The sequence below is a fragment of the Macaca nemestrina genome, chromosome 6, assembly GCF_043159975.1.
Source record: "Macaca nemestrina isolate mMacNem1 chromosome 6, mMacNem.hap1, whole genome shotgun sequence".
In the NCBI taxonomy this organism is placed as follows: Eukaryota; Metazoa; Chordata; class Mammalia; order Primates; family Cercopithecidae; genus Macaca; species Macaca nemestrina.
Genome location: NC_092130.1, coordinates 14,389,230 through 14,412,726, shown reverse-complemented (window position 1 = coordinate 14,412,726; position 23,497 = coordinate 14,389,230). Strand labels below are relative to the sequence as shown.

Sequence of the window (23,497 nt, the reverse complement as noted above, 5' to 3'; positions counted from 1 at the left end):
TGATTATGAAAAAGCTTGATACAGTATGTATAGGAACACTTCGCTCTCATGAAATTGTTGCCAGTTCTAGTGCGAGAAATAGAATTCCTTTATGAGACTGATGAGCCAATGTTTATACAACTTATCCTTCAAGAAGCTTAAAGTCAACCTCTTCTCTACTGTAACCATCTCAGAAATTACATGCAATATGGTCTATAATTACTTATTTTTAGAATTGTAAGGAATGCAAATATCTTTAATCAGAAAAACTCATTTTTTTTTGGTCAACAAATAAGAGTCATTATTTCCAAATGATAAAATTATAGCATAGAGAGAATAATGATGTAAAAAGATCCTTCTGCTCAGTGATGGCAGAGTATGTTGTATTATTTCACTAGCCCCAGCAACTGAACCACCTTTCCATACATGAACTTGTGAGTCAAAAAACCAAGAGAATGGCAGATAATGGACTTCTCAGCCTCCCTAACAGCAGCATTGACAGATGATATAGACTGCCAATCAGACCAGGTGCCTGGATTTTGAACAAAAAGCCAATGTCATAAGAAAAAAAAAAAAAATAGGTACTACATAGAAACTCAATCTTGCAAATACATCTTTGGTGGCCTCATCCAGTTTTCAGATGCAGCAGTGGCAGTATTTTTAGCCATAGATCTAGGAACAAACACAGCTGGAAAGAAGTGTGTGGTCTGTGCTCTTTGGTAGTGACAATGGAGTTATCATAGGACCAGGTCTATGGTGTGAGTCGTGGATTTTACTTTAATTTCCTAGCAATGTAATCTACAAGCCTGGATCTTCAGCCTTCCTAGAGATTATGTGAGTTACTTGCTGTCTTGTAAATAAACTACTTTTCTGCTCAAATTATCAGAGTTGGTCTCTGTTGCTTACAATCCAAATCTCTAAATATTTGATACTGATGATGCTTTAATCAGTTTAAGCAAACAGTTTTTCTTCCTTTTTTTTTTTTTTTTTTTTTTTTTTTTTTTTAGACAGAGTCTTGCTCTGTCACCCAGGCTGGAGTGCAGTGGCATGATAATGGCTCACTGCAACCTCCACCTCCCGGGTTCAAGCAATTCTCCTGCCTCAGCCTCCTGAGTAGCTGGTATTAAGGTGCGTGCCACCACACCCAGCTAATTTTTGTATATTTACTAGAGACAGGGTTTTACCATGTTGGTTAGGCAGGTGTCAAACTCCTGACCTTGTGATCTGCCCACCCTGGCCTCCCAGAGTGCTGGGATTACAGGCATGAACCACCGCTCCTGGCTTAAACCAACAGTTCTTAATCTGGTGAACTAACTGTTGTATATGACTTAGCTCCTTCCTTTTCCTTTTCTATTAAATTTGGATATGACAAAATTGCCCAGCTTTGGTTTCTGTTTTGTTGTGATTTGATTTAGTTCTCTTTCTCTCTCTCTCTCTTTCTGTCTTCTCTCTCTCTCTCTGTGTGTGTGTGTGTGTGTGTGTGTGTGTGTGTGTGTGTGTCTCCATATATACTCATTTGACCCTTCTCTGGATCTAGTAAGTTTGTTGCTAGATCCAGGAACCTCCCTACATTTTCCTGAGCAAAATAAAAATAAAGGCACAGGTGAAAACACAGGTTTTCATTCTTCTAGTCTATGTGTTTGTGTATTTGTTAAAGATTTTATATCAATTTTTAAGGACAATTCAGTAACTGGTTATATTTTGGAAAGCAGATATAGCACTTATAGGAAGAACAAAAAATAGAAAAAAAAATGCTCTAATATAATGTGAGTGGCTACTTAGACCTAAGGATAAAATTGCCATGGACAGATTCACACTAGTTTCAAAAAGTCTTATGTCCCCCTCGACTTAAATGAAAGTGAAAATGATGTGTGCTGAAAAGCTAGGCAGGAAGACTCAAAAGTAACTCTGGTGATTATGCACGCACTAATGACAGTGACACATGAAATGAGCTCTCTCAAAACTGTTTCATGAAATGCTAGAGTAGATACATCATTATTTCTAAATGAGTATATGATCTTTTAATTACATGAATGTACTTAAATTAATACACTAAATATTTGAGTAGGCTCAAATGGAATAGTATGCTGCAGAAGTTTAAATGGATATGTCCTTTTACTCAGTAATTCTACTGAAGTTTTTTTTTTAGGACAGTTTTGTGTGGCGGCTAAAAATCTAGGCACAGACAAACCTGGGTTCAAATCGTGGTTCTGCTGAGGACTAAATGTGTCACATGGACAATGTGTCACCTTTCCCCAGCCTCCAAATCTCCATCTAAAAAGAACAATTAATAATGCTTGCCTCAACATGTTGCTAAGAAGACTAAGCACATAAAGCATTTAGCATAGTGCTTAGTGCATAGTATGTGACAATGTCAGCTATTGCAATGATAAATATTATTATTGTTATTATCTTGCCACAGAAATATTCACACGATTTGACATCACATAAATGTCCATCACTACACAAAGCATTAAATCAATTGTTTCACCCAGTCTTTGGAATAACAACAAATCCATCTAAGAAGTGAAGTAGCTTTGTATGCACTGACAGTAATGAAAATCCATTATATGTTACTGGTCACTATAAAAAGCAGGTTGCAGAAAAACATGTCGCTCACAACCCCACACTTTTACGTACATGTCTATGTTGCTGTCTGTTTGCATGGATTCATCAATGTGTTTGAAACGTTATACTAGTTAACACTAGTTATCTCTGGGGAGTAGAAATGTGAGTGGGAGAAAATAAAATAAGCATTTCACTTTTCTTTTATAGATTTTGTTTATCTGTGTATTTGTGTGACTATGTAAGCCTTTACTTTTACACAAAACAATGAGAAAAAGTAAACTTTCGCAGCCTTTTTATTAAACAGTGACCTTCCAAGTTTCACACCAGTAATAATGCCAATTTTCACCCATAAATTATGCATATGTATAAGCATAGTCCTTTCTAGGCCCAGAATCCTATCATATTAACAGGAGTTTTACATGTATAAGGAAGAACCTCCCATAATTCTCAAATATTTTGTTTGCATTTCCCAAGCTGACAATTTCTTTGTAGAAAGTTTATGATTATTTTATGAAAATATATCTTAATGCTGTGTTTAAAAAAGAAAGTTTATGACTATCATGCACTGTTCTTTTTTTTTTTAATTTCAATTTGAGAGCAGGCACTGTTTATTAACCAATCAGTTTAGAAAAGTAATCATGATAGATACCTTAGTTCATTCTGCTAATAAGCCTGTTGATCTGATCCGATCTGTTACCAGCATCTCCACCTTCTACAAAATGAGTGGCCGTTTTCTTCACTCTGCCTGGTGGAAAACATAATTTGAAGGGCCACAGAAAGTTATTTGCTTCTCTGAAGTGCTTTCTAACAGTATAGATCTCATGAATCAGATCCTCCATGCAGATCATACCATATTTACCAAGAGATCAAGCGATCCTAAGCGTTACCTGTCAAAGCAATTCACTTCTGAGTGATTTTCCCATAACCATGCTTGTCGATTAGTTCATTTACTGACTTCAGATTTGCGTACTCCCATGCAATATATGGCTCTACAATCCTCAGCATGTTAATTGAAGCCTTGTTGAGCCTCACAAAAGTTCCCTTGAAGATTTGATGAAGGTGAAGAAGCTGCAACGCCTTTCAGACCTAATAGGAAGGATGTGATATTCTTGTTTCTAGTGCTATATGGCATGTTTTTTGTGTATCTGAATTCAGAGCAACACAAGATGCAATAAGAATGTTCAGTTGCAATCAAAGATTTGAATAAAACATGCCTGATAACATTGATACTTCTGATCCTGATGACAAACATCAATTTGGGTTCTGCAGGTACATAGAAGTTGCCAGATTTTCTTGCCATCCTCACCATTCGAATTTCAGTTCTGTACATCTGCCTATATTCCTTGTGACAGTGCTTCACTTTTTCCTAGATAAGCTTCCTCCTTGCCTTTCGAAGCATCTTTTGGTCAAACTTCTTTCTCAGGTGCTTGATCTTCAGCTCTGCGAAATTCCTTCGCTTTTTCTTAAGGGTTTCCGGCACAGCAGGAACCTTCCTCTTCTCTTCCATAACCTCCATGGTTCCAGCTGAAAAAGAGGCATGCACTGTTCTTTCTAATGCCATCAAATTAGGCAAATTCCTTTTTCCCTCAGAACAATGCATTCTTGCCTTGCCAAAGTCAGTTTCTCTTCATTTAGCTAGGACTCATAATTAACCCTTCATTTTATCTCAAAATCAATGTGCAATGGATCATACAGATTATGTGTTCACTCCACAGATATTTATTACGTGTCAACTCTATGGAAGAAATTGCCTTACCTGCAACACAACTCATTTGCATCTTATAAGTGGTGGGAAAGGGATTGAATTGACACCTTGTCTCCACATACAGTTCATTTATTTTAGGCAGAGAAACGAGAGCTCAGTGTAGTAATGTTCTCTGACCAGCAATTATAGTTTGAAGTCACAAAACCAGGTAGCCTTTAAGCAATGGGTTAATAACACATGCCACTCTGTACAGATTTATTTATTTATTTATTTATTTATTTATTTATTTATTTATTTTGAGACGGAGTCTCGCTGTGTCGCCCAGGCTGGAGTGCAGTGGCCGGATCTCAGCTCACTGCAAGCTCTGCCTCCCGGGTTTTTACGCCATTCTCCTGCCTCAGCCTCCCGAATAGCCGGGACTACAGGCGCCCGCCACCTCGCCCGGCTAGTTTTTTGTATTTTTTAGTAGAGACGGGGTTTCACGGTGTTAGCCAGGATGGTCTCGAACTCCTGACCTCGTGATCCGCCCGTCTCGGCCTCCCAAAGTGCTGGGATTACAGGCTTGAGCCACCGCACCCGGCTCTGTACAGATTTAGATGATGGATGACTGGAATTTGAAGTAACTGGACAGCTGTCTGAACAGACTATTTCATTATACGTGAAGGAATGGCATTTCTAACTATGATGATAATTAGAGTAGATGAAATGCATAAATCAGGGAAGTTTTTTTATAGCATTGGTTTGGGGGAACAGTTTTTAACCCTCCGTATGTGCTCAGTGCATTGGATTAGGAGCCAATGCATGTTGCTATAATAGGAATGATGTGATATTCTTGTTTCTAGTGCTACATGGCATGTTTTTTTGTATATCTGAATTCAGAGTAACACATGATGCAATAAGAATGTTCAGTTGCAATCAAGGATTTAAATAAAACATGCCTGATAATATTATAATCAGTGTTATTTTAGCCATATAATTCCTGTAGTTCAAGTAAATTCATTTTACCCTTTTCCAGTATCTCACAAATTTGTAACATCCCTCTTTCAGTTATCAATTGCTGTGTAACAAAATTCCCCAAATCTTAAAGGCTTCAAACAACCACCACCAACCACATTTGTTACCTCTCCTCATTCTGAGTTGTCAGGGATCAGTTAGTTCTGCTGATCTTACTTGAGAATTTTCACAAAGTTGCCAAATTCATAAGGAGACCTGACTTAGCCTCTGGGAAGGCTGAACCTGTCTTCATCATCTTGCCATCAGAACGTACCTCCTTTCCATGCAGTCTTTCTGTGTGGTCCCTCCGTGTAGAATCTCTGGCAGTGTAGCCAGAGTTCTTATATGGCAGCACTCTCAAAAGTCAGCTTTCCAGGAGGGAGGAAACGGACATTGCCAGTCTTCCTAAAGACTAGGCAGGTACAAATCAGCAAGGATTCCATTCTGCCATATGATGTTGGATAAACATAGACCCAGGCCAGCTCAAATTCAATGTGTGTGGGAATTTCATGAAAACATAAATACCAGGAGGCATAGTTCTTTAGGGGTCACCTTTGAAGACCAGTTACCATGATGCCCTTTTATGGAAGGGAGCACAGTAATGTTGTGATGGCCTGATCACTGTCTGGGTTGACTCTGGCTCAAAGCTCCTGCCACTGGACTCTACATTTTTTGGCAATCAAGAACCGTGTTTTACATTTTGAGCAGTTTTCTATGCTTAGCCGTACTTCAATGAAGTTTAAATTCATGGTAAATCCAACTGCATCTCTTTCTCTCCCTTATGTCTGCTCCTTTGTCACTACTACCTAAGTTTAGACTGTTATAAAACATAATGTAGTAATTAGGAAGAAATTTGAGGAAAGATTTTTCTGAGTTCAAACCCTAGATCCACCATTCCATCCATTTATCTATCAGTCTGTCTGTCTCTCTAGATGGAATGGTGGATCTAGAATATATATACACACACATGATTTGGATTTACCATTAATTTAAACTTCATTGAGATACTGTAATCAATAGATAGATAGATAGATAGATAGATAGATAGATAGATAGACAGACAGATGGATAGATGGATGGAATGGTGGATCTAGGATATATTTGTACACCCACATGATTTGGGCTAAGTTAATTAGCATTTTAAAACTTTCTTGTACATAAAATAGATATTTTATAGTACTAATTTCATTAATTGAAATAATGCATAGAGGGTAATCTGCCTAGGGCCCAAGTCTTATAAAGCACTCAATAAATGATAGCTGTTACTTTCTCTCAATTGCAGGCCTGTAGTACTTCTTGAATGTCCTGCTTTCTCCAGACTCACCTACTTACAGTCTACAGTGATGTTAAATTAGTGGCCCCTAAAACAAATGAAGTATCATATCACTCTTACCCCCCTCATTCCCCGCAGATTCACTGATTCTTTCTCCATAGTCTACTCTAAATTCTCTTAGCTTGGCATTCTCATCCCTTTAAAATTGTGTATTTACTTCTTCTCCTCTTCTGAAAATGCAGCCAAACTGAATCAATTAGTCTTTCTCAAACCCTCCAGGTTTGTGGCCCCATATCTCTATTTTGCTGCTTTTACTTTTCTCTATCCTGGAACTTCTCACTCCTGCCCCTCTTCCCCAGCTAAAGGAGGTTGTAATGATTCGGTCCCTGAAAGTGTTCAAAAACATATGTATCCAAAAATCACCTGAATGGTTTATTATGAGCACAGGCCCAAATGCCTGTCTGACTCAGCTATTAGCCTAAGTAGGCTAACTAAATACCATTGTGAAAAATAGACCTCAACAGCATAACATGATGGATGCTTTTCCATTTTTGTGCATGTGACAGTCCAGAGTAGGTGTTCAGTGACATCTCAGGCAGAGAATTTGACGATGTGCATAACCCAGGTCTAAAAGCAGTCACATCACTTCCCCTCACATTCTACTGGAGAGGATTGAGTCATATGGCCCAAGGGCAAAGAAAGCTGAGAAATACAGCTAGCTTTCAGTCCAAAGAAGGGACGGTACCTTTTGGCACACAAGTAGCAGCTTCTAATAGGTCACTTTATTAAATAAGTAACACACTCCAGATCTAAGAGAAGAGTGAGGTGTAAGGACCGTGACAAATGAGAAAGCTCTTGATGCAACTACAAAGGATAATATTAGTCACTTTAAGCAACTTTTGCCATGGAGGAATGATCGTCAGGTCCAACCAGATATGATGAGTTCAAGAAAACCAAAAACCAATTACTGTATGTGAAAACTCCACTTAAAAAATATCAGCAATGAATTTAATCCTTTTACAAATACTGTGGGCTACATAACCCATCCACTGACTGAATCTGGCCAGCAGGTCCCTGGTATGTGAAGTCTGTTTTAGACATTGAGTCTGCTAAATTTTTGAAGCTATACACCTTGTTGTCCCTGGAGGTTTGATTCATGTAGAGATTCTGAGACAAATTGTAAGGGAATTGGGCACTATAAATTTTACTCAGAAGAACATTCCCTAAATTCTCTACATATTTTAGGGATGAGACTTAAATTTTCCATGTTCCTTCTCTGTTCTACTTGCTAAATGTGCTGTGGTATTCATTACTTATATTCGCTTGTCTATGTCACACTCTCTGGACATGTGGTAGGATTTAACTTGCCCATCCCCTTTGGAGTCAGGTGTGGCCATGTGACTTATTTGGCCATTGAAACAAGACTCAAGGTGACTTGTCCCTTGGAGGCGGAAATTTTAAGAACCCACGCTATACTCCACTTAAAAAAAAAAAAAAAAACCTAACTCTTTCCCATGGTAGTTGGCAAAAATCTAGATCTGCGCTGTTTTGTCAGCCTGGGGCCTAAAGTAACAACAGTCCAGAATAGAGCTCCCAGCAACCCACAAGATGCAAAGTGTGAATGAAAGAAAGAAAATGTTGTTTTCAACCAGCAAGATTTGACGGTTGTTTGCATAGCATAATTGACCTCCCATGATTAATCTCCTTGCTAGTGACTGTGTTTCAACAACTGCTAATTATTTAGATGAAAGATTATAAGGGTTTGGATTAGGAATTACAAGACTTGACTTGAAGTCTCCTGAAAGGGGGACTAAGGAACTATGCAGCCTGGGTCACATTACTTCTCTCTGAGTCTCAGTTTTGTCATTTGTAAAGTCAAAAGTGTGGTACTAGATAATTTTGGAGGTTTTTTAATTTACAAATTCCTCCCAGAATATCAGTTTAAAATCCACCAGCAGTGACACGTACACTCCTTCTGAATGACAAATGAGTCCTTACTGATATACTATCACTGAAACCTATACTGTTACAGTGATTTTCCTATTATATTTATTATCACAACTCTTTTTTTTTTTTTTTTTTTTGAGACCAAGTCTCACTCTCATTGCCCAGGCTGGAGTGCAGTGGTGTGATGGTGGCTCACTGAAACCTCCGCCTCCCAGGTTCAAGTGATTCTCCCGCCTCAGCCTCCCTAGTAGCTTGGACTGCAGGCACTTGCTACCAGGTCTGGCTAATTTTTGTATTTTTAGTAGAGACAGGGTTTCTCCATGTTGGCTAGGCTGGTCTTGAACTCCCGACCTCAGGTGATCCACCTGCTTTGACCTCCCAAACTGCTGTGATTACATGCATGGGCTACCATGCCCTACCCACAACTTTTAGATGTGCTTAAAATTACTAACTATAACATTTTTGAGTGCAAGATAGAGTTCAACTAGACATAATTTATAAGGAAAAATACCAAATCTCAAAAAGATTGAATTGCTCCTATCACAAAAATAATTAGTAGAAAAATCTAGAACCTAAGCCTAGTGATTTCTGAGCATATGTTATTTTCCTATTACCATATTTGCAATCTAAATTGAATTTCCTGTAGCATGCTTTATTTATTTTATTTACTTTTAGTTTTTGCCCTCCCAACACAGAAAATGCAATTAGGATGGTTCTTGGAGATGATAGGTCAGTTTACACCACCCACCAAGAAAAATATGGAAGAACACATGGGGAATTCTCCTTGCTTTGAAGAAAACATTTCAATATGTCTTTTAGTAGAGGGAAAAGTGAAAGAAGCAAGTTCAAGATGAGAAATCACTAGCCAGCAAGCATATTGTGATAAATCAGCCATAACATGATTATAGCAACTTCCTTGGGAAAGAAATCAATGCTGAATCAGACTTAGATAGACCAGGGGGATCAAATGGAGGTCAAAGGTACTTCTCCATCTCGAAATTGGATAATTATTACTGTTATTATTGTCAGTTGCTATAATATAATACTGGGAGAAATATACAGAGTCCCAGTGCTGCATTTATTGGCTGACTAGACAAGTCAATCCATTACAGGGAAATAAATTCAAGCATATTACTCCATCCAAATATCAAGTGAATTAGGGTAATTAGGACAAGGCTACCTGTGAGTCTCCTTTAGATTTTTTTTTAAATAAGCAGAAAACATAAAGCAAATAAGCAATTTTGAAAGAAGAAATTGCATTCATTTCTTTTGTTTTGAAAATTGAACAGTAAGGCTTGCTTTAATAGAAAGTATATCAGGTTCCAGCTGGACACCGTGGCTCAAGCCTATAATCCCAGAACTCTGGGAGGCTGAGGAGGGTGGATCACTTGAGGTTAGAAGTTCGAGACCAGCCTGGTCAACACGATGAAACCCCATCTCTACTAAAAATATAAAAATTAGCTGGGTGTGGTGGCAAGTATGTGCAATCTCGGCTAGTCAGGAGGCTGAGGAGGGGAAGCGCCTGAACCTGGGAGGCGGAGGTTGCAGTGAGCCAAGATCGCGCCACTGCACTCCAGCCTGGGCAACAGAGTGAAACTCCATCTCAAAAAAGAAAAAAAGAAAAAGGTATACCAGGTTGGAAATCTCAGATTTGAATGTAGCCAAAACCAGGAAGCTCCTGAGAGGCCTGCGTTTCCCTTATTCATAACGTTCAGTCAGTCACCAAGTTTTCCTATTATATTCCTTTAATAGTCCTAAAGCCTCCCCCCTGCCTTCATAGTACTCCCACTGCCTGCACCTGGTCTTTAGCCTTCTGGCCTACATTTCTGCACCAGCCTCTCCTTTCATCTTCCTGCCTAAGCCTCACATGTTTCTAGTGCATTCTACTTAAACTAACTTAAATGATCTTTCTGAAGTTCAAATCTAATCATGATGCTTGTATCCTTTAAACTGTTTAGTGGCTTCCCCTCATAATTATTTTCTAAAGATTTGGGCTCTCTGTCTTTTCCTGTGTAGACATCAATCAAGCTGATTATCAAGCAAATCCATCTTTCATTTTCTGCTTAATATTTAATATTTGTTCTCTATCGCTCTTACTGGACTCTTAGCCTTTTGCTAGTGAGAGATATATATATATATATATATTTTTTTTTCCAGCAGTTCATTTTGGGTCATGGGTGGGGTGTGTCAACAGAGGTTCTTTAGTTGTCAGGCTATTTGAGTACAAATACATCATTGCTGCTGTGAGTGGGTGCATGAGCTCTCAGTTATGTCATCAGTTTACTTTTTACTTTCATTTGAAGTGTTGAGAGGGGAGCTCCCTCTGTACTTCAACAGTAAGGTCAAAAAGGCTATGCGTAAATCTGTAAGAATATGCATGTGTATGTATGTGCATAGATCGTGTCTGTGTATACAGTCATGTGCCGCATAACAGCGTTTCAGTCAACAATAGACCGCATGTACTTCATGTATGATGGTAATGCCATAAGATTATCATACTGTATTTTTACTGTACCCTTTCTATGTTTAGGTGTGTTTAGATACACAAATACTTACCATTGTGTTATGTTTGTCTATAGTAGTACAGTAACACGCTATACAGGCTTGTAGCCTGGGAGCAAGAGGCTATACCATCTAGGTTTGGGTGAGTACACTCTATGGTATTCATAGAAGAACAAAATCATCCAATGACGTATTTCCCACAATGTATCTCCATTAAACAATGCATGACTGTTTATACATTAATCACCCACCGCTTATCCATTGGGAATATGTTCCAAGATCCCCAGGGAATGCCTGAAACTACAGATAAAACTGATCTCTCTATAAACTATGTTTTCTCCTGTCCACACCTATGATAAAGTTTAACATATGAATTAGGCATAGTGAGAGCCTAAGAATAACAACTAATAATAAAACAGCACAACTCTAACAATATACAATTGTCTCTTAGTACCTGTTGGAACTTGGTTCCAGGACCCTCCACAGATATCAAAATCTCTGTATACTCAAGTCACTTTTGTAAAATGATGTGGTATTTACATATAACCCATGTACATCTTACCATGTACTTTAAATTACCTCTAGATTACTTATAATACCTAATACAATGTTAAGCCTATGGAAACAGTTATACTGTATTGTTTAGGGAATAATAACACAAAATGTCTGTATATGTTCGGTGCAGACGCACCAAATTTTTTCTGAATATTTTTGATCTGAGGCTGATTGAATCCATGAGTGCAGAATCGGTGGATCTGGAGGGCCAACCGTACTGCAATGAAAGTTAGGTCAATATGGTCTGTTTCTCTCAAAATATCTTATTGTATTATACTTACCTATTTTCAGACCACTATTGACCACAGGTAACTGAAACTCGTGAAGGAGAAACCAAGGATAAAAAGGACTGCTGTACACACCTATGTGTGTATCCAAAGCATAGTAGCCATTCCATTCCTGAAAAATAATTTATATAAGTTATAACAATAGAAGGAAATCAACCATATATTTGCGAGTGAAGAGGCCCAAACCTTAGATTCCATGATCCAGAAACACCATCAATAAATTATGAAGCCCATTCATTCTTTCAAACAACTGATAGTCTTGACCTACATAGCAGTCTTTTCTTGTCTCTTGATCAACTCAAATGCAGATGTGGCACAAACGCAAGGGAGTGAATGCCCTATAAGCACTCTTCAATGAACGGAATAAATAAAATAGTGAAGAAATGATCCAGCTTTCCATCCTTTGGTGGAAAGTTCATGTAATCTACATGTATTTCTGAGAGTTTTCAGTGGGATCGAGCTCCATTCTTCCACCAGGGTGTCTAGCTCAGTAACACCGACTGTAGGGTTTTCCCCCTGTCCCTCCCTCCCTCTGATTGCTGGGACCACCTCTCAGATAAACTAGGAGAACCCAAAGTGTTGTCTCAGACCACTTTCAGAGGCACACAGACTAAGGCAAATCTGCTTTCAGTGATCTTTTCTACTAAACAATTCATGATTAATTCTATGCTCAGGTGTCTCAGTTCATTTGTGTTGCTATAAAGGAACACTGAAGTAAATTATCTTAAAAAGATTTATTTGGCTCATGGTTCTGCAGGCTGTACAAGAAGCATGGTATTAACGCCTGCTTCTGGTGAGGATCTCAGGAAGCTTCCAGTTATGGCAGAAGGTGAAAGGGAGCAGGTATCACATGGCAAGGAAGTAAAGAAGAGAGAGGAAACAGAGGTGCCAGGTTCTTTTTAATAGTCAGATATAGCAGGAAATAACAGAGCAAGAACTCCCATTACTGCAAGGAAGACACCAAGCCTTTTATGAGGGATCTGCCCCCATGAACCAAACACCTCCCACCAGGCTCCATCTCTAACATTGGGGATCAAATTTCGTAGGAAATTGGAGGTAACAAATATTCCAAACTATATTATTTGACCATTGGATCCCCAAATCTCATGTCTTTCTCACATTATAATATACAATCATTGCTTCTTAATAATCCCCAAAAGTCTTAACTTCCAGCACCAACCCAAAACTCCAAAGTCTCACTTAACAGTCAAGGAAAGGTCTACAGCTTGAGTCTGTAAATAAGGTATTTATCTCCAAAATAGAGTGGTGTACAGGCTTTGTGTAAACATTCCCATTTCAAAAGGGAAAAACTGGCAAAAAGAGGGGAGTAACCAGCCCCGGGCAAGTCTGAAATGCATCAGGGCAGGCATTAAATCTTAAAGCTCCCAAATGATTTACTTTGACTCTATATCCCACATCCTGGGTGCACTGGTAAAAGAGGTAGACCACCAAAACCTCTGGCAGCCCTATCCTGATGGCTTTGCTGGCTGAAGCCCCATATGGCTTCTCTCACTGCTTGGAATCAAATGTCTGTGATTTTTCCAAGCTAAGGGTACACACTGCCAGTGACTCTGTCATTCTGGGGTCTGGATGGTGGTGGCCCTTCTTCCACAGCTCCAATAGGCAGTGCCCCAATGGGTACTCTCTCTGGGGACTCCATCTCTACATACCCTCTCAGTCCAGCCTTAGTCAAGGTTCTCTGCAGCAGCTTCACCCCATGGCAGGCTTTTGCCTAGGCACCCAGGCTTTCCAATACATCCTCTGAAATGTAGGCGAAACTGCCAAGCCTCCTTCACTCTTGCATTCTGCATGCCTGCAGACTTAATGCCACATGGAAGCCATGAAGGCTTATGGCTTGTGCTCTCCAGAGAAGTGACCTGAGCCAGACTCAGGGGCCTTTGAAGCAAGGATGGAGCCTGAGAAGCCAAGATTCAAGGAGCAGTTCCAGAGATGGTGCAAGGGAGCTGCAGGCCTCCTAGTTCTGGCCCCAGAAACCATTCTGTCTTCTCAAGCCTGTGAGCCTGTGATGGTAGGGGCTGCCTTGATGGTCTCTGAAATGCCTTTGGTGCCTTGTCCCTATTGTTTTGACCATTAGCACCTGGCTCTCTTCTATCCTCATTAACCCTTCTAGCAAACAGTTACTAGAAGTCTGCCTGGATTCTTCACCCAAAAACATACATTTTCTCCTCTACCACATGGCCAGGCTGTGAATTTTCCAAAGTTTTATGCTCTGCTTCCCTTTTAATTTGGAGTTCCAACTTTAGGTCATTTCTTTGCTCCCATATGTGATTGTAGGCTAACAGAAGCCACCATGCCACTTCTTGAATGCTTTGCTGCTTGGAAATCTCCTCTGCCAAGTACCCTAGGCCACCACTCTTAAGTTCTACCTTCCACAAAGCCCTAAGGCATGGACACAGTGCAGCCAAGTTCTTTGCAAGGGCTAAAAATGGGTGACTTTTGCTCCAGTTCCAAACCAGTTCCTCACTTCCATTCTGAGACCTCCTCAGCATGGTCTTTACTGTTCACATTTCAATTAGCATTTTGGTCACAACCACTTAATCTCGAGGAAGTTTAAACTTTCCCTTCTCTTCTTGTCTTCTTCTGAGCCCTCCAAACTCTTCCAATCTCTGCCTATTACCCACCACCAAAGCCACTTCCACATTTTCAAATATCTTTATAGGAACAACCCATTCCTCAGGATCAATGTTTTTGTCTTAGTCTGTTGGTGTTGCTATAAAGAAGTACCTAAGGCTGGGTAATTATAAAGAAAAGAAGTTTATTTGGCTGACAGTTCTTCAGGCTGTACAAAAAGCATAGCATCAGCATCTACTTCTAGTGAGGGCCTCAGGAAGCTTCTACTCATGGTAGAAGGTAAAGAGGAGAAAGTATCACATGGCAGGAGAGGTAAGAAGAGAGAGAGGAGGTAAGTGCCAGGCTGTTTTTAATAATCAGACCTTGTAGGAACTAACAGAAGGAAAACCACTCATTACTGTAATGAAGGCACCAACCAGTCCATGAAGAATCCACCTCCATTACTCAAACACCTACCTGTCCCCACCTCCAACACTGGTGATCACATTTCTACATGAGATTTGGAGTGGACAAATATTCAGATTGTATCACCGGGTATATAAGATGTTATTTAGTGCTCCGTTATCTTACATACTATGCAGTACAAAAGCTAGAATAATTGATATGTAAAAGAGTTTTAAAAACTTGTCTTAAATAATGTTTAATTAGTAGTTGATATCACTCCAATGTGCTCTTCAGTATAATTTTACCATGGGGTATATGCACATATTATTGTTCATATGTATCACTATATTTTACCACTAATTTCCCCTAAATTCAAAACCTATTTGGAATAAGACAACTCTCTATTATGAATTCAGGATAGAAGTGGAGTTGTAAGGCTATACATCTCTATTTGTGTGTCATGCAAATGAATAACAATAGGCATATACAGTTTTACTGTTAACTAGATACAGGGGGCTTTTGATTTTACCACCATGCGAAAGTTTCTATCTACTTCTGAAAATAGCTGCCCTTTTATTTTTTATATAGTAATGGTTCATCTTCAAGGACTAACAAGAAAGGGTATGTTGCCATCCCTGCAGAAAGAAAGGCATATAGATTCATATAATTCATAGATATTGAAAAACAGGGTACTCTCTCCCACACATAAAATATGAGTTCTAGTTTAACATTATCTATTTCTTATATAAAGCACATTGTGTGTAATAAAGGTTAAATATCAACATAGGTAAATTAAGTTTGGGCTAACTAGGTTTAGTTCCATTTGTCTGAAATAATCGTTCTTTGTTCTTCGTTATATGCACAGATACAAACATTAAAAGAGAAAAAAAAAATTGAGTGTAACACTTCAGTGTCTGTGATTCAGTGATAAGTGCCTGAAAGTCTTATCTTTTTCATTAGTATAATGAATCAATGAAGTAATATGCACTGGCTTCTGCTCCTAGCATGTGCATTTCTGCTAAGGAAAAGTAACAAATGCAGATTTCATTTACTACTTGCATGCTTCCTAGGGATATGGCAAGCAAAGGGAAAAAATAAATACAAATGTTTTGACTTATTTCCTAGTTTGTGATAATTAATATTTAGATGTCTGTCTTCTCATTTGTAATATATTATTCATCTTGATACATGTGTTTATGTGTGTATGTTTGTGCATTCAGTTCAGCAGATGTATTATGCACCTACTATTTGAAGGTTCAGTGATAGGTGCTAGAGGGAATACAAAGGTGAATAAATCGCAAGTCTTATTTTCATAGAACTTATAGATTAATTGGAGTAGATAGAGTAGATATATATATCTTTATGTTCAGGGAGAGCTTAATCTAACCTGAACTCACAATTAGAGGCAAACCTGGATCTGACATGAGGCTATTTATAGTTTTTATTCTTCTTCTATGTTACTATTCATACATTTGCTATGAAGATAATAATGTTTGATTATGGCATACTATCCCTGACTCCACCAGTGTATTATTAAATATACACATATACATGCCAAATTACCTTTCTAAAATCTAAATAATTCTGAATTCTGAAACACATCTAGATGTATAGGTTTTGGATCCAGGACTAATACTGAACAGATCTGGCCTGCCATGTTTGATTGTAGCCAGTGGGAACTGCAGTCCAGCCCAGTCTACTTCTATATCTGGGGCTCTGTTGGCCTGGAGAAAACTGTTGATATATTTGCACAAAGAAGTTTTCTTCTGACAAGCCCTGCCTGGGAAGGGAACAATGGGACCTCAGGAGGTACCTTTCTCTAATATGTTTCTTGAAAATTGGCTGAGGTTTTGAAGGAGATTAAGTTTGAGGTAGGAGTGATCACAAATCTGATAGGGGAAGGAATGTGTGAAGAAGATTCTAAGAAAGACTTATGAAGAATACTCATGTAATAGTGTTCCTTAAAACTATCCATCTAACAGCAATGGCAAGAAAGTAGCTGAAAAAAGACAGTCAGACAGACAGACAGACACACACACACACACACACACACACAGAGAGAGAGAGAGAGAGAGAGAGAGAAACAGTCGTTAACATGGCAGAAAACTCCCATTTACTCCTTATGACAACAGTAGGAATAGAGCACTTTTATTATCCCCTTTTTACAAATTAGAAGATTCACATTTACTGAGGAATTTGTCCATGACCACACAACTGTAGGTTGTGACAGGAGAAATGTAACGCAAGCTGATGCCACTTTAAAGCTAGTACTCTAACCACTATACTACATTGGAATACTGGACTGGGAACGTGATAAATCTGAATTCTGTTGCTAACTGTGCCAGCTCTCCACAGCAATCATTGCCCCTTAAGGTTGCAGAGTAGCGGGGACCAAAAACAAAACCCAACAACAACCAAAGCAAAGTTGCAGAGAATAGCTTCAAGAGACTGGTTAGTGTTTTGTGATGGAGAACCCAGCTCTGGTTACCCCAGTTCTAACTGGGATCCTCTGCTTGGTTTCCCTACTCCTCAATAATAAATGTTAGTTAAATTCCCTGAACTCCAACTCCTCGTCTTGCAAATGAAGTAGTTGGAAAGAGAAACATTGTTCTGCTTCCAACTCTCTTAAATGTACAAGTTTCTCACCAAGTCCATTACTTGACAAATAGGACAGGCTGGTTTGAAGTCTTATGAAAAGTTTCATCTTCTCCTATATCTTAAAATCTTTGGCAGTTTCCCCCATGCTTTCTATTTGAAACTGTTGACTCTGTTTTTATCTGTTGCATAACTTTTTATCTTCTGAGCTACCCTAGTTTTATCGTCAGAGCATTTCAGTATGTACACACAGTCATATGATATTTATTTTTATTTCCACATTGACTTAAATTTAATTTGTAGTTATATTCCAATGTCAGTTTGATTTTCTGGTGTTTATTGCTTTCAAAATATTGGCTTCATTCATTCATTCATTTATTCACTCAATTTCTTCAAAACATATTGAGCTCCGACAGTGTTCCAGGAACTCTAAGAAGCACTCAAGATAAAAAGATGAATAAATCATGTTCTTTTGAAACTAATAGTTTACTTGGGTGTATAAATTAGCAATTGCCAGGGCAAGTTGTTTTTAGTACAAGTATTATAGAATAATGAAGACCAAAAAAGAGTATTTTTAAAATTATCTTTCAATGGATCTTAAGAGGGCACCCCAGAGTTGCTCATTATCTGAGTGATATCTGGAAAGGTGACTGAGATGGGCCTGGTAAATTAGAACAGAAAGGGCATTTCAGGTAGAAAGAACATTGTTTTATTTGTGTTATTTTATGTTTTGTAATTATTGCCACCCCAATTTTTTTCATTATAGTTATAGAAAGACAGTTCGAAGTAGTGAATTGATCTTTGTTTTTCATAGTTTCCATTAAAATTAATTACAGAGATTATGCTGGAACAACCATCACATGTAAGCCATTCAGTTAATTTGGGTTCTCTTAAATTTTATATATTATGAAAAACCAAATAAGGAAACGGATGATATGTCTTGGTTAAGTTATTTAAATGCTATAAATTGACGCCTAAAAATAAATTTCCACTGTTCAAACAACTACACTATTAATAAAAATCTCTATGCTGATCCCTTATTTAAGCCTCTTAGTTGCAAGTAGCAGAAGTTCACTCTGGCTGATTACTAAATAAGTCAGTTTATTAAAATAAGTCTGTTTCAAAGAATTTCTAGAAAAAAAGAACTTCATTTGAAACTAAACTTTTAAAAGCAGTGCCATGAATCCTGCCATAAAATTGGTCTGATGAGAAAATCCTTCACCTTTGCCGTAGAAATTTAGCCATTACACTGATAACTTGTATTGCAGGCATTTTGGTCCCCAAAGCTTAACTTTACTATAACTTATATTACCAAAATTAATGTCACTGTGGCTTTTGCTTTAGTGGTCCCAACTACCTGTAATAATCACTTGCACATACTTGAACCCCTGAATTCATGCTACAGAGCAACACAGTTATTTACTTTTTTTCCCACCCCAAAATATCCTAGGCAGAGATACATGAAACTTTGTTTATTCAATAAATTCTTATTGAATGCTTACAACTATGCACCTAAATTTTGTGAGCAAAATATGTGTTTGACTTATTGTAATCATTCTCATTTTAACATACATCAAAAGTGATATGTACAAGGCACAGTGGTTGGCCAAAGACATAAGTAGTCTTCCTATGAGTAACTGAGGTAAGCTTCATAGAGGAGGAGATACTTCATTGTTCTTATATGATATATACATATATTAAGTCATCAAGCTATATACCTTAAATATGTATATCTTAATGTATTTTCTGCTACTATAGCAGAATATCCAGACTGGATAACTTATAAAGAACAGAAGTTTATTTGGCTCATAGTTGTGAAGGCTGGGAAGTCCAAGAACATGGCACCATCATCTGACATGGGCCATCCCACAGCAGAAGGCATTGCATGGTGAGGAAATGCATGTGTGAGACAGAGAAGAAAGAGGCTGAACTTACGAGAAGCTCACCCCCATGATAATTAACCTACTGCCTCAATAACAACATTAATCCACTCATGAGGGTAGAACTCTCATGGTCTAATGATCTCTTAAAAGCCCCACCCCTTAATACTGTTAAAATGGCAATTAAGTTTGCAATACATGAACTTTTGGGGGATACATTCCAAACATTGCCATTAACAATTTAATAAATTACTAGTCTGGCACAGAGAGTAAAGGCATCCTAGACAAAGGCACTGAAGCCAGAAAGAGAATATTATGTTCAAGAGCCTAGAAGTTTTATTTTGTTTATGTCTCAATGTTAACATTTACCTTGTGCCGTAAGTATCTATTTTAGTATATTTTTCTCCAGTAGTTTGTGAAAGCCTATTAGGACAATTTTTTTTGCGAATACTAATATCCTAATGTCATTATGTAAAGCAGAAATATCTCTTTAATAATCCAAAGGTGACCAATGATATAAAAGGTGTTTTTTTAAGCAGTTGGAGTTGTTCTGCTACAATGTGTTTCTGTAATGTAAATTAGCTCATAAATGATTGGTAAATAGGGAATGCTGTCATCTAAATGTCGAAGTTGCAATTTTTCCAGCAAGTTATTGATTTTTACCACAAAGTAACAGCAGCTGAATGCAAAGTATATTGGCAAAGCTGAATGAAATAAGGAACAGAGGAATTGAATACTGTCCACAGGCCTATAGTTTCTCTTGGCACAGTTTGGCAATGTACGCTGGCTTAGACGAACTTTTCCTCAATATTTGTGTATTCCTAGCATCTTCAACATTTTTCTACATCCCTTTGTATCAAATTACCTACATCGCTTTATTTTGAATGTAAATCGCTTTCTTCATAACAGCAATTCTTTAAATATTCTAGAAGTTTAATATTTTCTTTTTTTTAAGTGAGATATTTTAAATACATTTTATTATTATTTTTGTTACTGGCCTGGTTATATTTTAAATGATCTGGCCAACCCCATTTTCTCCATATGGTTGGTAATTTTAATGTGTGATTTTTAGGACTACAAGACTTTTCTGGAATTCTTACATTTTGTGATTTCTGAAAATTGTTTTTATGAAGAAAAACAGTGAAATCATTCATGAAATATTTTCAACAGCATCATGTGGAAGGAAAAAAGCTTTTCCTCCGTATTTAAATAACAATCCATGAAAAAAATTAAGAAGAAAATCTACTTGCCTTCATTCCCCAGGCAATCCAGTTAATCTACTATTCATACAAATGCTTTCAGATAGATCTTTACCCCCACAGTAAAGCCATATCCACTGCCAAAACACAGAGTACAAAAACAAATAAATGTTAGAACAGTGAATAGCAATGTAGTCCAACACTTTGTTTTGATAATTGGCACATCCCATGCAATAAATTTCTGGCACTGTTCAATTCAGCTGTTCCTCTTATGTTACATTTTTTTCCTGTGCTGTCTGTTGCTTTCTGTCTTTCCAATTAGATTGCAAACTACTTAAGAGACATATTTTTTATTTCTGCATTTCTCAGGACTTAGCAAAATATCAGGCAGAGTGCGGGCACCTGAAATTTGTTTTCTAGTTGATTTGTAAGTTGGGTTGACTTGCATTAAACTTAGAGAAACAATTATTGAAAAGAGTTGCCTTTCAACATTTGAATTAAAAGCAGACAAATCAAAGAGAAAGAAGATGACCCATCTTTCCCTCATACATAAAACATTTTGTGGTTATCTCTTTGGGTTTTAGAGGATATTACTTTCTTATTTTGTCTCAAGGTCTAGTCCCTGTAAGGTTAAGAATTTCAGAGAGCTACAGAAGAGTATTATGTCCCCTCTGTGTTGACAATTTTCTTTATTATTATAGACAAATAACTACTTCTGAGGTTGTTGGCCTGAGTCACATTTCTCCTAGTAGAAAGGCTTTGTTTGTGTGTGTGTTTTCTTCTTCCTTTTTTTTTTTTTCTCAATCCCCTTGGTAGAAGAAAAAAATACTTGTCCTTGGTGGCTGTATATTTTCATCAAGCCAAGAATGTCAGCTTCAGAAAATAATTAATGCAGCAATTATGGCTTCTGTAGGTGATTAAATTGCTGAAAACAGATATTAACACATTGCATCATTTTTTTTTTAGGAGTGAACTAGCACTCTCCATACCCTTCCTAGTCCTGTACTTGGTTCCATTTATTTGCTTAAGCAAAAATAGGACAATTATATAAATATATATGATCTAGGTAAGTGTGTATGCTCTTAGTCATGCCGTTGATGTCTCTCCGTTATTATTTCTAAGCAATGGTGGAAAATCCCAGTCACATTCATTTTGGATTACATCTGTATAAATGGAGAAATCCTGATGAGAATATACCTGCACTTGACAATGTGAGATTTTGCCAATTATTTCAAGACACATTTCAACCTTATGATACCTTTTGTTAAAAGCCTTTGAAAAGAGAGATTATTTGAGGGATTTAAGGCTATTTATCATAGCCCAGAGACAGATGTGCTTCGCTGGACAGCTATAATACACCATATGGTTAGTCACGTCAGCATATGTACTGGAAGAAGGACCCTCACAATCTAGTGATCCATACATAGCTACAAATAAGAAAAGAAAATAAAATAGACATGTTTTATACTAGTTATTTTAAATTTCACTGAAATTTCCCTGATATTATAAACTAAAATTTTCTGTTAGGTAGTTAATGCAGAATTATATATCTTTATAGTAGCCATTGTTATTAGTGAATTGTGCTAAGCACCAAGTTTTCCTGGCATATTACATATCTCCAAATTTTCTGAAAACCCACCTAATTAGAACAACTAAAAAGATGTGAGCTACTACTACATTATTTGTTAAGGTTACTGTACCATGATGTTTGGAATTGCCACGTGAATGAGTGATTATGTAATACTGTCTGCAATTGACTCTATTTTCTTCTAGTTTTAAATGTTGCACCAAAGGAAAGAGCATGGTGCCTTTAGGAGACTTCTTAAAATTTTTCTATCTCAAATTTCTCAGTATCACTCAATCCTACTATGGAATGTAATCAATGGCAGCCATCAAAAACACACAGCACTCATAATTCTTGGTGGTTAAACCTCTCAGTCAACTCCAGCTTTCCAGCTGGCCTACAGATGGATGCCTTAAATTTGAACGGTATACAACCCAGTTTAGTTAAGTATTTACCTGTCCCTGGTATTCCATTTTGAAATGCAAATGATGTCCAATAACCACAAGGGCCTTATCTCTTAGGGCAACTTCGTATACCATTTTTATTTCTGAACTGTGAAGTTCGGGGCAAAATGAATAAGTAGAAGGAGTGACACTGAAAGACTAGAGGTAGATGGAGCCCAAAGGCAAAGTACAGGACATGGGAAAAACTTGCTTTCTGTCTTTACTCTGTAACCCAACTTGCTTTTTGTTGGCTACCATTTTTTTGGAAGATTAGCTGCCTAGAGAAAAGGCAGCTCTCTTGGGAACCAGAAGATTTGAGTAAAAGACCTAGTCATTAGTTGTATGATTAATTATTTAAGTGTCTTTGTCTTTTGTTGTTGTTATTAGTGTGGTTTAAAAAGAAACTGATAGGAAATCCCCCATTTAATGTGCTGGAAATAAGATAATTGAGAAATGGACTTTTATTTCACAGGTTGTAAACGGATGTCCCACTGATAACTTCAGCTCACAAGATGGGTTCTTTTTAGCTTAAACACCATCTAAAATGTTTTTGAATCTTTGGTTTAAAAATTTTGCATACAAATGTACATATTCTGCTTCTTATAAAAAAGCAGAAGTTCTGGGAACATAGTGCTGAGTTGGGTGGCTGCTGTCCCTGTAGAAAATGAGTGCTCTCCAGGTCACCATCATCACCATTCTCTGTTATTTACACCTGGATGCCTTCACTCATTTATGTTACCTACATGACCCCATAAGCTTTTGAATTTCTGATACCTATTGTCACCTTTGTAACTTGTCATGGTATTACTATAAAATATGACAAAGTAGAGTAAGAATGGCCTAGACATCCAGGAAAATATGAAATAGAATCGTGGAGAATATTTTCTCCCTCTTATTAACTCATGTTTTCTTGAATTCAAAATGGAGAATGAGAATGTTTAATAATCTTAGGATTCTTCTCTTTCTTTTCCGACCTACTCTGAAGCCATGACACATATCTCTAGTATCAAAGCAGTGTCTGCTATTTGTGG

The 23,497-nt window shown here is 37.6% G+C and overlaps 1 protein-coding gene and 1 pseudogene across 8 annotated transcripts in view; one reads left to right on the top strand and one right to left on the bottom strand.

Annotated features, from left to right (window-relative positions):
* The window catches only part of LOC105480824 (teneurin transmembrane protein 2), a 3,943,693-nt gene that overhangs the window by 1,706,120 nt on the left and 2,214,076 nt on the right, over positions 1–23,497 (top strand). The window lies entirely within an intron of this gene.
* Positions 3,198–4,063, bottom strand: LOC139363561 (large ribosomal subunit protein uL30-like; annotated as a pseudogene).